The sequence below is a fragment of the Anomaloglossus baeobatrachus genome, chromosome 1 (genome assembly GCF_048569485.1).
Source record: "Anomaloglossus baeobatrachus isolate aAnoBae1 chromosome 1, aAnoBae1.hap1, whole genome shotgun sequence".
Taxonomy (NCBI): Eukaryota; Metazoa; Chordata; class Amphibia; order Anura; family Aromobatidae; genus Anomaloglossus; species Anomaloglossus baeobatrachus.
In genome coordinates, this window is record NC_134353.1 from 310039013 (window position 1) to 310056198 (window position 17186).

Sequence of the window (17186 nt, forward strand, 5' to 3'; positions counted from 1 at the left end):
TCAGTGGTAGAGCTGCTGCCTATGGAACAAAGAGCTTTCACAGTTCACAGGTTCGAGTCCCGGCCGCCTCCAGAGCCGATGATAATTTAATTTATTCACTGCACTGAGGGGAGGAGCCGGGACATCAGCTGTGAGCCGCGGGAGTGCGGGACACACCTCTAAGGCAGTCCCGCAGAATCCGGGACGGTTGGGAGGTATGCATACCCAATTCTAATGCAGTTTTAATCTGTACGACTGTCGCAAAGGGGTTAAACCTGTCATCTCCTCTGGTCAGTGATGATTATTTTCAGTTGTGCCTCGGTAGTCAGGTTAGTAGTTGTGTTTCTGCTGGTTGGTTCTCTGCTCTGGTTTTTGGTTTTGTTCCTAGCCTTACCTAATACCTGTTTAGTGGTTACTACTTTCCTGCTGGTATTGGTGCATTTGATCTGATTGCGGCCTATATGCCCAGTCACCCTGCTATTGTAACCTGGGAAGGCATCTGCCAAAGTCCCCTCCTTCAGGACCGGAGGGCGGGTGAATAGTACCCCGACCCTTAAGGGTGTACAGTTGCGTGACAGCTAGCACAAAATATGTCTGGCATACTGTGTTTGTTGGCCTGCAGTACGATCATTCCACCACTACCCGTGCATTACACTATCGTCGTAATCTAACCGTTTTTAAATATTTGCTAATGAAAACTTCCCTCTCATTCCATCACTACTCTAACAGCTTTATTTTTTCCTTACTTCCTCTTTGACAGAAATCAACTGAGTATCCATCAGTATTGACAACCGATGTATGCACAGTAGAGCAGGGACTAGTTTAGCCCTTGAAACGGAAATCACTGATGACGCTTCATTTCAGGGAGAGGGCAGAGACTGTGATATTCAAATGAAGCCTAATCAAAGATGAAGTAGTTAGAGAAGTGAGGGAAGAAGTGGAAATTTTGAAAGTATAAAAGAAAAAAAGAATAGGTAGTACTGGAGGTATTGTGAGGTACTGAAGCAAAGTGCGGGGATTGAAGATAAGTGCGGCATAGTTTAAACACAATCTCATAGTTTGACACAAGAACATAGTTTGACTTTATCCTTATATGTTTCCCATTGTTTTATTTATATTATTTTTTTCTTTGTTTTTCTACTTTACTGTTTATCCCCATTTATTAGGTGCTCCATGGACAATGCTACCAGGTGTGTATCTTTTCAGATGTATGCATGCCTTGAGCAGCCGTTCGAGGGTGAATATGTCTGCACTCGATGCAAGCATGTTGCGTATTTGGAAGCCAAGGTAACTTATCTAAATAAGCAGCTTGCAACACTCAGGGGCATTGCAAACCTGGAGAGGAGTTTAGAGCTCACTGAGCTTTCTCTGGCTGGGGCCAGTGATATGGAGGAGGGTGAGGTGGAGAAGATCAGGACCCAGAGGTAGGTAGCTGGGTAACAGTTAGAAGAGGTAGGGAGAAAAGTGTCAGGGAGCCTAGTCCTGACCTGGCACAACCTAGTAAATATGCCTGTTTGGCTGATATTAGGAATGAAGGCCCATGAATATGGTCACTACAGCAGGACGTTGCTCCTAGCAACCAGGAAAACAACTGCTGTAGGAAGGAGGGAAATAGGAGTGCAGCAAAGCCCAGACAGATGTTGGTGGTAGGGGACTCTATAATTAGGGGGACAGACAGGTTCATCTGTCTCCGAGACCGTGAATGCCAGTGTGTTGTCTGCCGGGTGCTCGGGTTCGGCATATTGCAGATCGGATAGACAGATTGCTGGGTGGGGCTGGGGAAAACACAGCGGTCATGGTGCACATTGGTACTAATGACAAAGTTAGAGACAGGTGGAAGGTCCTTAAAAATTATTACAGGGAACTAGGAGAGATGCTGAAGTCCAGGACCTCCAAGGTGGTGTTTTCAGAAATACTACCGGTGCCACGAGCATCACTAGAAAGACAGCGGGAGCTTAGTGAGTAAATACGTGGCTTAGAAATTGGTGCAGGGAGGAAGGGTTCGGGTTCATGGAGAACTGGGCCAACTTCTCAGTCGGCTACAGACTCTATGGTAGGGACGGGCTGCACCTCAATGGGGAGGGTGCAGCTGTGCTGGGGGAGAAAATGGTCAGACAGATGGCGGAGCTTTTAAACTAGAATCTGGGGGAGGGAGGGTAGTGGAGCAAAAAAGGGGATAGAGCAGATAGAGGCAGTGAGACGGTAGGGGTCAATGAAGGATTAGGGGGGGATGGGACATGCAAGGAACATAGGGACGCTAGGAGTAATAAAGGTGTTAATAGTATTAAATGTCTACTGGCAAATGCAATAAGTCTTGCAAACAAAATGAATGAATTGGAGACTCTTATGTCAACCATGGATTATGATGTGGTGGGCATTACGGAAACCTGGCTGGATGAAAGCCATGACTGGGTGACAAACATACAGGGTTATAGTACATTTAAAAAGGACAGGAAAGACAAAAAAGGTGGTGGGGTGTGTATATTTATCAAATCTAACCTAAAACCTGTGTTCAATGATGACATTGGGAGGAACTTCAACAATGTAGAATCAGTATGGGTAAATGTACATGGGGAGGGGAATAATGGAAAAATGCTAATTGGAGTTTGCTATAAGCCTCCTAACATACCTGAACAGGTAGAGGGTGAAATGCTGGAACAAATTGAAAAGGCAGCTAATAATAATAATTGGGTTCTTATTATGGGGGATTTCAACTATCCAGACATACAGTGGGACATAGAATCTTCTGGTTGTGCTAAAAGCTGTAAATTCTTATCTACCATTCAAGACCATTTCCTCTCTCAGATGGTAGATGAACCGACGAGGGGAGATAATTTGCTAGATCTGGTCCTGTCAAATAAACCGGATACAATTTCAGATCTACAGATCCGGGAGCACTTGGGCACCAGCGATCATAATATGGTAAGCTTCAATGTAATATTCAATAGAACATTTCAAAGGGGAAATGCTAAAAAATGGAATTTTACGAAAGCTGATTTCAACAAATTAAGGGAAGAGCTTAAAGGTGTAGATTGGGACAAAGTCATAGTAACTGGGGATACCGAACATAAATGGGGTAAGTTTAAGAATATACTACTAGAGTCCTGTAAAAAACTTATACCTTCTGGTAATAAAATGTCCAGGAATAAAAATAAACCACTATGGATAAATAAGACTGTACAAAGTATAATAAAACAAAAACAAAGGGCGTTTAAAATCTTAAAGGCTGATAATACAGAAATAGCATTTCAGAAGTATAAAGATATCAATAGGAAATGTAAAAAAGAAATCAAACACGCAAACCTAGCTACTGAAACAAAAATCGCCAATGACATTAATATAAATCCCAAAATCTTTTATAAATACATTAATGCCAAAAGGAAATCAAAGGATAGTATCGGCCCCTTAAAATATAATAACATGTTAGTTATAGAGGACAAACAAAAGACTGAGATATTAAATATTAATTTCTCATCTGTGTTCACCAAGGAACTAACTGTACCAGGGATCATTTAACAAGTGAAAAATCAAAGTTCACCACCCGATATAATTCATTTAACACAAGATGAAGTACGCCTACGTTTGTGTAAATTAAACATTGACAAATCCCCAGGGCCAGATGGCCTTCACCCACGAATATTGAGAGAATTGAGCTCCGTAATCGACAGACTGCTGTATCTCATCTTTTTAGACTCGCTTGTAACAGAGTTGGTGCCTCAAGATTGGAGGATTGCTGATGTGGTACCGATATTTAAGAAAGGTAAGAGGATAGATCCAGGCAACTACCGTCCAGTAAGCCTGGCATCAGTAGTATGCAAAGTTTTTGAGGGCATGTTAAGGGATGACATGCAAAAATATATTGCAGAAAATAATATAATAACTGACAAACAGCATGGATTTGTCGCGGGCAGAGGAGGGGACGCTGCGCTCTCCCACTGCTCGGGTCCGGCTGCTGCTGCTCGGTGGTGGCTCAAGCAGTGGGCCGGATCCCGGGGACTCGAGCGGCGTTCCTCGCCCGTGAGTGAAAAGGGGATTTGATTGTGGGGATTGGATATTGTCCGTGACGCCACCCACGGTTGTGGTGATATTGGTGACACCACCGCTGCTCTGGACGGGATCCCGGGAGCGATGACAGGGAGCAGCTTTGTTGTTAGTTCTCCCCTCCGTGGGTAGGGGGTTGGTTGTCCCGGGGCCCATTGATGGGGTAGGGATGGATGACAGGCGGGTTACGGGGCCTGGTGAGGTGCAGGGTCGCGGGGGCAGCGCTGTGCCATACGGCACGGTGGTACTCACTCAGCCAATGATGAGGACACAGTTCTCGGTAAAACACACGGCTGGATGGACGGGTCCCATAGACGGCTGCGGCGTTGTTTCTCCCGGCAGGTTGATGGTGACTGCCTTTCCCTGCACCTATGTACGGTAGTTGGTTCCAATGGGTTCCCACCGGTAACCCGCTCCCCAGCTTGGATATGGGCCGGAGGAGCCCCTTTTGCTCGCAGGCTCTGGCCCTGGGAAACGGTTGCCTTGGCGGTGGCGGTGTCTCCCTCTCTTGGTTGGACTGTTGCCTTCTGTCGGGACTTGGCTGCTGGGAAACCCAGAAGGTTCCCTTCACTAACGAATTCGGCAAATTCACGGTGACTCCTAGCCTTGCCGGGGTCCGTAAGCCCCTGCCAGATGGTGCTGGCTTCTCTTTGCGTACCGGTCCGGTACCGCCGGGCCACCGCCTGTCCACGGTCCTTACGGTAGACTCCGATAGGCCACTCCTGCAGACGGTCACCACCGTCTGCCAACCTTGCTGATCTGTCTGGGCCACACACCCGGACCAACTTCAGTCTGCTCAGCTGCCACTTTCCTTCCTTTCACTTTCACTTTCCTAGCTGAACTCCTTACTTTTCCCGCCTCCAGGACTGTGAACTCCTCGGTGGGCGGGGCCAACCGCCTGGCCCACTCCCTGGTGTGGACATCAGCCCCTGGAGGAAGGCAACAAGGGTTTTGTGTCTGACTTCGGTGTGCCTGACCGGAAGTGTGGGGTGTGTGGTTGTTGTGTTCTGTGGCCCCTGGCTTGTCCAGGGCGACACAGATTCATGAAAGATAAGTCGTGTCTAACCAATCTGTTGGGGTTCTATGAGGGGGTAAGTGCAAACCTGGGTATTGGTAATGCAGCTGATGTAATTTATTTGGACTCTGCAAAGGCATTTGATACTGTACCACATAATAGCCTTATACTAAAGCTCCAGAAGCAAGGACTAGGGGAAACTATATGGGTAAGGAATTGGCTAAAGGATAGGAAACAAAGAGTAGTCATAAATGGTACATTCTCTAAATGGGCTATAGTCAGCAGTGGGGTGCCGCAGGGATCTAGGACCGATTCTTTTTAATCTCTTTATTAATGACCTTGTGGATGGGATTGATAGTAAAGTGTCAGTCTTTGCTGATGACACCAAACTATGTAGGATATTAAAAACTGACCTTGATAGTACAATATTACAAAAAGATCTGGATAAGATGTCAGAATGGGCAGATACTTGGCAAATGAGATTTAATCTTGATAAATGTAAAGTAATGTACCTAGGACGGAGTAATCCTATAACTGTATATACATTAAATGGAAGTACACTCGGGACTACAGAACAGGAGAAGGACTTGGGTATTCCCATTAGAAATAAGCTGAGCAGCAGCAGTCAATGTCAAGCAGCAGCTGCAAAAGCAAACAAGATTTTAGGGTGTATAAAAAGAGAGATTAGATCCCGTGATCCCAACGTATTGTTGCCCCTCTATAAATCACCTGTAAGGCCACATCTGGAATATGGGATCCAGTTTTGGGCTCCACATTTTAAAAAGGACATTCAGAAGTTAGAGTCAGTTCAAAGGCAGGCAACTAGATTATTACAAGGAATGGAAGGCCTCCCATATGATGACAGGTTGAAAAAGTTACATATGTTTAGCTTAGAAAAAAGACGTCTCAGAGGAGATCTCATTTATATGTATAAATACTTGTGTGGTCAATATAAAGGACGGGCACATGTCTTATTTCTTCCAAAGACAATACTAAGGACCAGGGGGCATTCACTGCGAGTAGAAGAAAAGCGATTCCGACAGCTAAATAGGAAAGGGTTCTTTACAGTTAGAGCAGTCAGACTGTGGAATGCCCTACCACAAGAGGTAGTAATGGCAAATACTATAACCGCTTTTAAAAAAGGGCTGGATGATTTCCTCAGTACACACAACATTGTTGGTTATAAATGACTTAAACGGGCTTTACATGCTGCGACATCGCTAATGCGGAGTCGTTGGGGTCACGGAATTCGTGACGCACATCCGGCCGCATTAGCGATGCCGTTGCGTGTGACACCGATAAGCGATTTTGCATCGTTGCAAAAACGTGCAAAATCGCTAATCGGTGACATGGGGGTCCATTCTCAAATCTCGTTACTGCAGCAGTAACGAGGTTGTTCCTCGTTCCTGCGGCAGCACACATCGCTGTGTGTGACGCCGCAGGAACGAGGAAGCTCCCCTTACCTGCCTCCCGGCCGCTATGAGGAAGGAAGGAGGTGGGCGGGATGTTACGTCCCGCTCAGCTCCGCCCCTCCGCTGCTATTGGGCGGCGGTTCAGTGACGTCGCTGAAAGGAGGCGGTTAGAAAGGAGGCGGTTCGCCCGTCACAGCGACGTCGCCGGACAGGTATGTATGTGTGACGGCTGTTGTGCGGCACGGGCAGCGATTTGCCCGTGTCGCGCAACAGATGGGGGCGGGTACCCACACTAGCGATATCGGGACCGATATCGCAGTGTGTAAAGTAGCCTTTAGTGACCAAATGTAGAACTGGTGGAGGAAGGTTGAACTAGACGACTTAGGTCTTTTTTCAACCTAAGTAACTATGTAACTATGACATTAGATAGAGATTTAGGAGTAAAATAAAATTTCGTTTCAGACCTCTACCTCTTTAATGAATCAGCGCTAATAAGTATAGGCCTCTAATCATGGGCCACTGCTTTGTGCTTGTGCTCAATGCCAAAATATGCTAGCCAGCCGCTGCTTCGATTAATAAAGTTTATTTCTAGGGATGATCGAATATCCCAAATATCCGGCAATATTCATCTTCGCGAATATCTGACGAATAGTTCGCCGCTCAGCGAATATTCGATGCGCAATGTAAGTCTATGGGATACCCGAATAGTTGCCGAATAGCAACTATTCAGGCTTCCCATATACTTACATTGCGCATCAAATATTCACAAATCGTCGAATAGTGGCGACCTATTCGGGGAATATGGGCATTGCTGAATATTTGCGGTCTTTGATCATCCCTATTTATTTCATATCGGTCACTGGGTTCTCAGTGCAGTTGCTAGACAGCTTTAGATTTCTGTTACTCTGCAGATTAACCCCATATCTGCAGGTTAGTAGCATTTTTTAACAGGACCAGTTCCATTTATATGGTTAGACAGAGTGAAGGGGCTCTTTCTGTCACCCCATCAGCATTGCATCGTGATAATGGGGTACTGATGGCTAGTATAGGCTGAACGGAGCCAGGGCAGAGCCATTGGCGTAGTGACCCATGACTCACCTTTGCAGGGCAGCAAGGGGTTAATGATAATTTTATAGAAAGAGTGGGCTTTCTGCGGGGTCAAGAGTTTAGGGGGGTGGATTTATAGGGCCAGGGGAGGGAACAGGGTGGGGGCTGTATATATGTCCAGGGAGAGAGGGGGGGCCACTACTTCGGCGCGAGGTACCGTTAGAGAAGGTCCCGCCCTCCCGCCCTATATATATATTTAATCTTTGTCAGGGAAGACAGTGGAATCGAGGTTCATTTAATTTTCTATTGGGTGTTCGAGTCATTTCGGCGAGCGGTGGCGAGGGGGGTTCTTGGAGTCGGTGGAAATTCGGGGTGGGGGGTGGTACATCGGATAGATGGGGGACCACCCCCCTTTGTTTATTCTGGTATGGTAATTGCCTGGCGGACTTGGGGGGGCTCTCCAGGAGTGGGGTCCCCTGAGAGTCGGTTAGGGACACGGTTTTCCGGCAAAGGTGGTGCCCCCGAGCTTGTGGTCGCGGCTGGGGGCAAATATGCCGGATGGTTTGGTAACAATATTTGGTGTCCGCCAGGTTTTGGGGCTCCAAGAACCGCCCTTGCATTGGTAAAATGGTTATTTATGGTTATTTATTTGTTATAATGTTTGTTAATAAACCGGGCCGATTTGGCCAATTTATCCAAAGAATGGTGTTGTGTTTTTATTAGCGGTTGGGAAAAAGGGGGTTTTGTGGGGGATTCTGCTGAGACGATGAAGAAAGCCTCTGCAGTAGGGCAGCCATGTCACCTGCGTACAGCTTCTTTATCCAATTTCTTACAAATATCACATCATGCTAGGAAAACCATTTACATGGTGCTTATCACATCACAACCACTGGGTGGCCGTAAATGGAAACATATAATAAAGATTCAGTTCGGTCCACTGAATCTTCGTGATTTCAACTCTGCATGTCACTATTTTTTATTTAAAATGAAGCAACTAAGAGCCAATTGAAATGTAGACTTTCAGCTTTAATTAAAAGGATTGAACAAAAATATCCTGTGAAACATTAAGGAATTGCAGCCATTTTTCTACAAAGCCTACTCATTTCAGGGGCTCAAAAGTGATTGGAAAAAATTTCTTTACTATAAATAAAATGTTCATTTTTTATATTTTGTGTAGAATCCTTTGAAGGCAGGGTTTCCTCTGTGATGCTTTGTCAGGCCTTTATTGCAGCCAACTTCAGTTGTTGCTTGTTTGTGAGTCTTTTTGCTTTAAGTTTTGTATAAAGCATGCGAATTGCTGCTTGCTGGGGTTGAGCTCTGGTGATTGACTCAGCCATTGCAGAATATATCAATTATTTTACTTAAACTCCTGGGTTGCTTATGCAGTATGTTTTGGGTCATTGTCCATCCGTACTGTGAAACGCCATCCAATCAACCTTGCTGTATTTGGTTATATCTGAGCAGAAGGTGTAGCCCAGCACACTTCAAAATTCATCTGACTGCTTCTTTCTTCATTCACATAATCAATAAACACTAGTCACCCTGTGCCGTTGGAAGTTATGCATGCCCGATTATCACATTGCCTTGGCTCATGACCTGTTCCAAGACTTCTCAGTACTTTCTTCTTTTCATCATTCTAGTCAGGGCTGTCATGAAGGCATGACAAACATGACTGATGTATGGGGCCCGGTGAAGAGGGGGGCCGGGCCAGGCCCAGGGTAATTACTTAACTTTATTAATCCTCTTCACTGGGCCCCAGTCACAGCCCCAGCGGAGGGGGCTGGCCGTGTCGCTTTGGCCACTACACTGGCTAATTTTCAGGCGAAGTGCTTCAGGGGCATTGCATGTAAATTGGCCATGTGGTTGAGGCAAGGTCAATGGAGCAGAGCAGGGTATCAGCGCATCATCCCGCGGTCCAGCGTGCAGCAGCATGATGTGGTTATTACTCTGTGACCTCTTCACACTGCTGCAGGCAATGCAGAGCTGCATAAGTGGAGAGGTTGCTGCAGCCAGTGGGGAAAGGTTAGCACTCTGTGAGCTGAAGACAGGAGCAGGATGATTGCCTGGGGTGGTGGGGCGGTCCACCAACCCAGTCCCTACCTTGCTTCAGCTGGATGTGCTTTTACCGGACCCCTTTTTGGTATATGTTATCCCTCCTGGTTTATACGGCCCCCATCGTGGTATGTATGTCCCCCATCCTGGGCCTCTTCCTGGTATATATGTCGATCCTGGGCCCCTTCCTGGTATATATGACCCCCATCTTGGTATATACTTGGGAATATAAAGCAAAATTGTGGTTTAAAGGTGCGCTGCTGATCAAGAGACACTGACAAAAAATAAGTGAAGAGATTTATTAGTCATATGGTAGTCAGACTCATTTCGTGTATAGATATCTGAGGAAGGGGACGGACTGTCCCAGAAACGCGTATTATCCTTAATTTATGTTTTACTAATAAATCTCTTCACTTATTTTTGGTCAGTGTCTCTTAATCAGCAGCACATCGTTAAACCGCAATTTTGCTTTTTATTCCCAAGTTTCACACTCCCAAGAGTGAGTGAGCGGTTGGTTCTAAAGCGATCCCACTGACATTTTGACTTTCCTGACACATCATCCTCTGGCTGCATGAGGTGGTTACTCGGCCTGTGACAGCGCTAATCAGCACGACCCGGAGGTTTTACTTGTGAAAGGTTACCGAGACCCACACCTAACTGCATGCTGGTGAGAAATTGAACCCTTCCAGCCTGGCTCCCAGCGCAGCATCCCAGCCTCCACCTACACTGAAGATATGACAGTCACTCCGTCAGATCACACCACCGGACGACCTGAGTGAAACTAAACTATGCTCTCTAGCTTCCAGCTGACCGCAACACACAGCAGGCGGGACACCAACCAATTCGCAGACAGGATCTCCAACTCCCAGCCTCATGCTAATGTGATGCCCTGGCAAAACCAGGTAATCACATATTAGTACATCTTCCTTGTTCCCACCAGAACCCACACCTAGGCAACACACAGCCATTAAATCCTAGCCACCCCCTCGTGATAATAGAGACACACCAGTGGGTGGGATCAGGTGGATGTAAACACCCACCTAGGGGTCCTGAGGTGTCGGAGGCGGGAACACGTCAGTTTCAGTTGGAGATTGAGTTGAGTTGAAGGAGAGTGGAAGTCAAGGGCAGACTGTGCAGTGTAGTCAGGAGTAGAAGCCCTTGGACTACCCGGCTAGATGGCAGACGCTGAACAGGGCCACAGGCGACGGAGATCCGGTCACGGGAAACCTGAAGTGGACCGGGACAGGGTTGTAGCCTGCCGATGCCGACAGCGGGAATCCGGTCCGGAGGCCGTGCACAGTCGGGGTGCCTGGACCGTAGGGCGAGGAAGGTTGCAAGCCCCTCTCCAATTAACCAGCCGGGGACAAGGTTTCAGGCCTTGTTCCACTTACTGCTCAGATAGAGCGAAACGGAAGCCCAACGCGGAAGATAGGGTGTCCGTGCAAAAACTCACTGAGATCCCAAGGGTCAGCTTTCGTGGGCCACAGCTCCCAACACATACAGAACTGGGAGTGGACTTCGCCGTTCCACACAAAGTCGTCCAAAGAGACAAACAAATCCAAAGTGCAGGAGGAAGGGATTCTTGTTCAGCAGCCAGGGTGCAGGACCCGAGTGCACCCCTCCTATGGCAGCTGGCCACTGGCAACTTCGTTTACTACTGGACTTGTGTGAAATTACTGAACTAGAGTACACCATCGTCCCCTGGTCCAACCCGGCGTGCCACCTCCTGCACCCATTACTCCCGTGTTCAGTCCCCGGGCCCCGGGACTACATCTCCCCTACCCGTGGAGGAGATCCCATCTTGCTGCCCTGCTCCATCAGCCCCGGGTGCACCATCATCAGGCAGCGGCGGTGCCACCATCCTTCACTGCAACCCACGGGTGGCGTCACAGACAAAACATCTCCCCTGTAAATATCCCCTTCTACGACAGTTGTGAGGACAGGCGGCCGTGCGACCCCGGGTCCGGTCACCACTTGAGCCGCAGCAGTGAACCCGGACGTGAGCAGGCCCCCCGAGAAGAAGCGGCAGCGGCCCCCACCCGCAACAACCCAAACCTGGCGTCACGAACAGGATTCCTACCCCATCTGTAGATGACGTGCGCCTTACTTTAAGATCCGTGAACTTTCAGAAAATTTGGAACTGCCGCCATCTTGCCCGCCATCTATGGCGCTAAAACAAGAGCACCATCTTCTTCTTCCCCGAATAAGGCGTGAAGTTGAAGCCCCGCCCCCTGGGAATGCGGGCAGAAGCTGGTGACTCACAAGACAGAAAGCGAAAAGGACAGTGGGTCCTGTGAGACTGCTGTTGAAAAACCAAGTGGGAAAGAGACCGGAAGCATGTCAGCACCCGATGTCGACGATGGAGCGGTGGCTCCCGCAGCGGTGCAAGATGACGGAGAAGCGGCAAGCCCCGCTTCGGTTGCAGGAGCGGTGGTTCCTGTGGTCACGGCAGTTACCCAGGTTATGCCGATCACCTTACCTTACATGCCCGGTGCTGCCTGGCTACCCCAGTATGATGGCTGACCCGATGCCCTGCAGGTATTTAAGAAAATGATATGTACCGTTCTTGATATGTATGCCATGACTGGCAAGCAGCGCGCGTCAGTGGTGCTCGGACAGCTGACAGGCGCCGCTAAGCAAGAAGTAGAAACTTGGACTGATGAGGACTCGGTAGCCGCCATCTTTGACAAGCTGCAAGTAGCCTTTGAGACCCGCACGGAGGCTGAATTAATGATGCAGTTTTATAATTGCCGGCAGCGTCCACAGGACAGTATCCGGGACTACGCCTTGAGGCTAGAGATGAGCGAACCGGTCGCGGTTCGGCTCGAGCTTGGTTCGCTGAACGGAGGTCTAGTTCAAGTTCGGTTCGGCGAACCGGTTTGGCGAACCACTCGAACCCATAGGAAACAATGGGAGGCAATCACAAACACAGAAAAACACCTAGAAAACACCCTCAAAGGTGTCCAAAAGGTGACAAACAACTCACAACACAACACAAACACATGGGAAAGTGACAAGGACATATACTCATGCGAAAACAAAACAGCGTTACGAGGAAAAAGAGGACGAGACACAGATATAGGCATGGCACGCCCTTCTAAAATCATGTAAATACCGCAAGGGTGACTCCAAACAGAGTGTCCCTTTTTTCCAAAAACTGGGCCCCACAGACACCACTTCAGTGGCAGCACTTGTGCCCCAGTTGCAAACTTCACAGGTACATATGCATCAAGCACATTCAAAAATACGCCATCCTTAACCGGCTCCAGGTTGACACCGGGGTAGGTAGCAAAGTCTTTGCTGAACCATGACTTGTTCATCTTGGCTCCTTTTTAAAAACACAGCAAGGGTTACTCCAAGCGGAGTCTCCCTTTTTTCCAAAAATTGAGCCCCACAGACACCACTTCAGTGGCAGCACTTATGCCCCAGTTGCAAACTTGACAGGTAGATTTGCATCAAGCACATTCCAAATCCACAAGCATTTACTCTCCCTTGGATGACACAGGGGTAGTAAAGTCCTTGTGGATCCATGACGTGTTCATTTTGATGAAAGTTAGTCTGTCCACATTGTCACTGGACAGACGCGTGCGCTTATCTGTCAGCACACACCCAGCAGGACTGAAGACATGTTCTGAGACAACGCTGGCAGCTGGACACGACAAGATTTCCAAGGCGTAAAGCCTGCTTTACACATTGCAATTTCGCATACGATATCATATGCGATTTGCAACGCCCCCATCGTATGTGCAGCACGTTCAATTTGTTGAACGTGCCGCACATACGATTAACCCCCTGTCACACGTACTTACCTTCCATACGACCTCGATGTGGGCGGTGAACGTCCACTTCCTGGAGTGGGAGGGACGTTTGGCGTCACATCGACGTCACGCGGCAGCCGGCCAATAGAAGCGGAGGGGCGGAGCTGAGCGGGACGTAAACATCCCGCCCACCTCCTTCCTTCCGCATTGTGGGCCGGGAGCCCCAGGAGGCAGGTGAGATCTGTTCATCGTTCCCGGGGTGTCACACACTGCGATGTGCGCTACCCCGGGTACGATGAACAATCTGACGTTCAATTTGTCAGGAATGAACGACGTGCATGAGATGAACGGTTTTTCGTTCAATCGCAATTGCACGTCGCTGTCACACGCTACAACATACAACCCTCAGAAAGATTTTTTTCCTTCCGGTAGGGGTAGAATATACTATTTCAACCAAAACAACTATCCCTTATCTTGTATAAAAGTATAAATTTTATTCAAAACACAATTTAACAAAGTGCAGGTTAAAAGACAATCTATTAGTGCATAATATATAGTCAGGGGAGGGTCCTTGGGCACCTTCCCTGTCCTCTCCCTTCCTATCAGTGGGGGTCGTCACCCTTATGTAATACGCCGTGGTGCCCCCACTCAAACGTTGACTGATCCTAGATGGCCCTTTACTATATTCTGTTTCGTGCCTCTAGCCTTAATGAGGGGCCTTACAAAAAAGTATAGTGATTCACACTCATACCACTCATTATACGAATATATTGGTATCAGTTAGACCACTAATTTCCCCTTGTTATATTTTTATAGTTTTGTTTAACATTTGGGGTATAATATTGCTGAAGGGTAACCATAGAGTACAATCATTTTCTTATGCCCGTATTCATCAAAGAAACAGCTTTGTAGCCCGTCCTTCACCGCTCTCGGTGGTTCTCTGCCCTGATAGGCCAGGGTGTCACATATATACTCTTTACCATTTGTGATGTCCTTTTTCCCCCAAGGTATTGGAATCTGGTGGTACGGTTTTCCAACGTCCCTCCCCTTGTAAACACGAATGCTATATAATATTCATGGTTATCTCTTATTTGTTTACAGTTAGTACATGTAAGCAAGTTAAGTCACGACAAAGTTATAAACAAAGTTGGAGAAAATGGTGAGAGAGCGGACTGGAACCGGTGAGAGAGCGGACGCTGTCCTTGAACATTATTAACCCTTCTTATCATGGAGAGCTGCTTTTTTGTTAACAAGTGTGTGTTTTAAGAAGTTTTGAGTAAAGCGGTGACCAATACCCATCCAAGTTATGGTGTGAATTGTCTTATATTGTGGCTTGGGGTGAGGGGAGGGAGTGATTTGGGGTTATCCACATAGCCATGGAACTATAAGTGACAGTGTCGCGGGCGGAGTGGCGGCACTCGCCACGCTCGGGTCCGGGGACTCGCTGCTGCTGCTCGGTGGCTCGGACCCGGGGACTCGAGCAGTGCTCCTCGCCCCCGAGTGAAAAGGGGGAAGTTTGTTGGGTGGTTGGGTTTTGGAGTTATAGTTCGTGACGCCACCCACGGGTCGTGGTGACGATGGGCACCACCGCTGCTGTTGACGGGGGATCCTGGGAGAGATGGTAGGGAGCAGCTAGGGTGTTATCTCCTCCGTGGGTAGGGGTTGGTGCTCCCGGGGCCCGAGGATCGTTGCAGGGAAGGCAGGGCAGGGTAGCCGAGGGCGCAGGGTTGCAGGGGGGAGCCGCGCCGCGCGGTGCCGTGTGGTGCTGTTGTACTCACTCAGAAACAGATGCACAGAGTCTCCGGTAAACCAAATGGCTGGGCGGAGGGGGCCCTCAGGCGGCTGCGGTGTTCTCTCTCTCCCCGGTTCGGGTTGATGGTGGCTATCTTTCCCTGCACCTTAGAAGATTGACTCCGATGGATTCCCACTGGTAGTCCACTCCCTGGTAAAGATGGACCTAGGGAGCTCGTTTTGCCCGCAGACGCTGGCCCTTGGATTGCTAGCCCTTGGCGGTGGCTCTTTATCCCTAGTGGTTGGACGGTTGCCTTCAGTCGGGCCTTGGTTGTGAGGGAACCCCTGGGGTCCCTGTCACTATCGGATTTGACCTTTCACGGCGGCTCCCAGCCTGGTCGGGGTCTGATGGCCCTGCCACTTGTGCTTGACTAAGTCTGCTCCCCGGTTCGGTACCGGCTGGTTACTGCCGTCCCCCGGTCCTACGGTTCCGCTGACCTTCGTCTCTCCTGCAGACGGCCACCACCGTCTGCCGACCTTGCTGTTGGTGCCTGGACTCCGTTTCCAGACACCGGCAGTTTTACTCCCACAACCATTCTCTCTACTCCACTCTACTTGCACCTCCACTTAACTTCAACTCCAAACTTTGACTAACTGCTTTTCCGCCTTCCAGGCCTGTGAACTCCTCAGTGGGCGGGGCCAACCACCTGGCTCCGCCCCACCTGGTGTGGACATCAAGTCTAAAGGGGGGTAACAAGGATTTTTGGGTTGGCTGCTGTCACCTGACTAGGGGTGGGGTGTGTGTGTGTGTGTGTTGTTCTTCTGTGACCCCTGGGGTCCAGGGCGTCACAACAGCATGCTGCAAAATATAGCAAAACAGTAGTTATGGAGCCATTGTTTGGCTTTTTTGAATATTTTAAGATAATGGAAAATAATACCATGATTTAGTAGTGAATGCTCTTTCTGTGACAGCATTTATTATTACATGTTTATTTGTTAATTATAAGGGGAATAACATATCAGTACTGTTGGCGCCTGTCACATGATTGTATTGAAAATCCCTGCCATTGTTTCTCTTTCATTTTCTAACATTACTATAAGTAATTCCCGGTCTGACGTAACCGTCTCAAATTTTAGGTGTCCTTATAGACTTGCGATATTAAGAAGTACATGCGTTTCATTGCAAGGAGACATTAATATCTTATACCTTTTAAATTCAACTAGAGAAAAAGAAACAAATCTTATTCAGTCTCCAAGACAAGTCTTCATGCCCTGCAGCATTAAATCTTTTCTTACAAGAGCAGGATCACACCCCTTACTCAGGTATGGATGAATGTGCATACAGGAGTGTTCCTGTCAGCTGTCAGGTCTGGTAAACACTCCCGAAATGCACTGAGGCTAAAAGGAGTGGCTTAGATTTCCTGTACCTGTACAGCTGGAGCAGTAATAATTAACTTTTCTTTGTCTTTTATAGACTACTCAGGTGAGCCGTCAGGTCATTCAAAGACTGTCATGTTTTCTTGGGGAAACTGCAGTTCAGAAAGTCAAACGCGTGGCCATGTTCTTCAATCAAGGTAAGTGGGATCTGCTGATCTTTCGCAGTTCACTTCATCACCTTGACCAGGAAGCTTGAGTTCTCAGGATTGTCTTAAGCATGATATAGTATATCAAGAACAAGTCTACATAGATAATTTAGTTTCCTAAAGGTTGTATGTGGTAATTCGCTGATTATATATGCTCCGCAGAAGACTTTGGGGTCATACATGCCAGAAACAAAAAAAGGATCCGAGGATCAATGCATTTTTTTTATGTATTTAAGAACTCAGCTTCAGGCCTTTTGAATGTTTAACTAAGCAAGTCTTTACAGAATAGGGATGAAAGTCTACGCTGTGTCTTTTGCCGTGAAGCCATGCATAACGTGTGCTGACTTACTGTTTGTGTTCCTCATTTTTACGGGAAGTAATGTTTCGCCAACGGTTGATTTGCTTGCAATGGAATATATTGATTACAAACAGAAGCTAAAGTTGTATATGATATTTAGTTGCTATGCTGTCAGGATTGCTGGTTGTAATGTAAACATTTACAGTAACATACTGTTGTATATCATGGTTCTACAGTGGATATAAAAGATTACATATGCCTGTTAAATGC

The 17186-nt window shown here is 47.7% G+C and overlaps 1 protein-coding gene across 2 annotated transcripts in view; it reads left to right on the top strand.

Annotated features, from left to right (window-relative positions):
• Positions 1-17186, top strand: part of RASSF6 (Ras association domain family member 6) — a 281755-nt gene that overhangs the window by 110843 nt on the left and 153726 nt on the right. Inside the window, exon 3 of one of the 2 annotated variants that reach the window (XM_075351194.1) lies at positions 16510-16609. The gene's annotated coding sequence lies outside the window, so the exon portion shown is untranslated. Of the gene's footprint in view, positions 1-16446; positions 16610-17186 lie in introns of those variants that run through there. The other variant, XM_075351201.1, reaches the window with a different exon arrangement.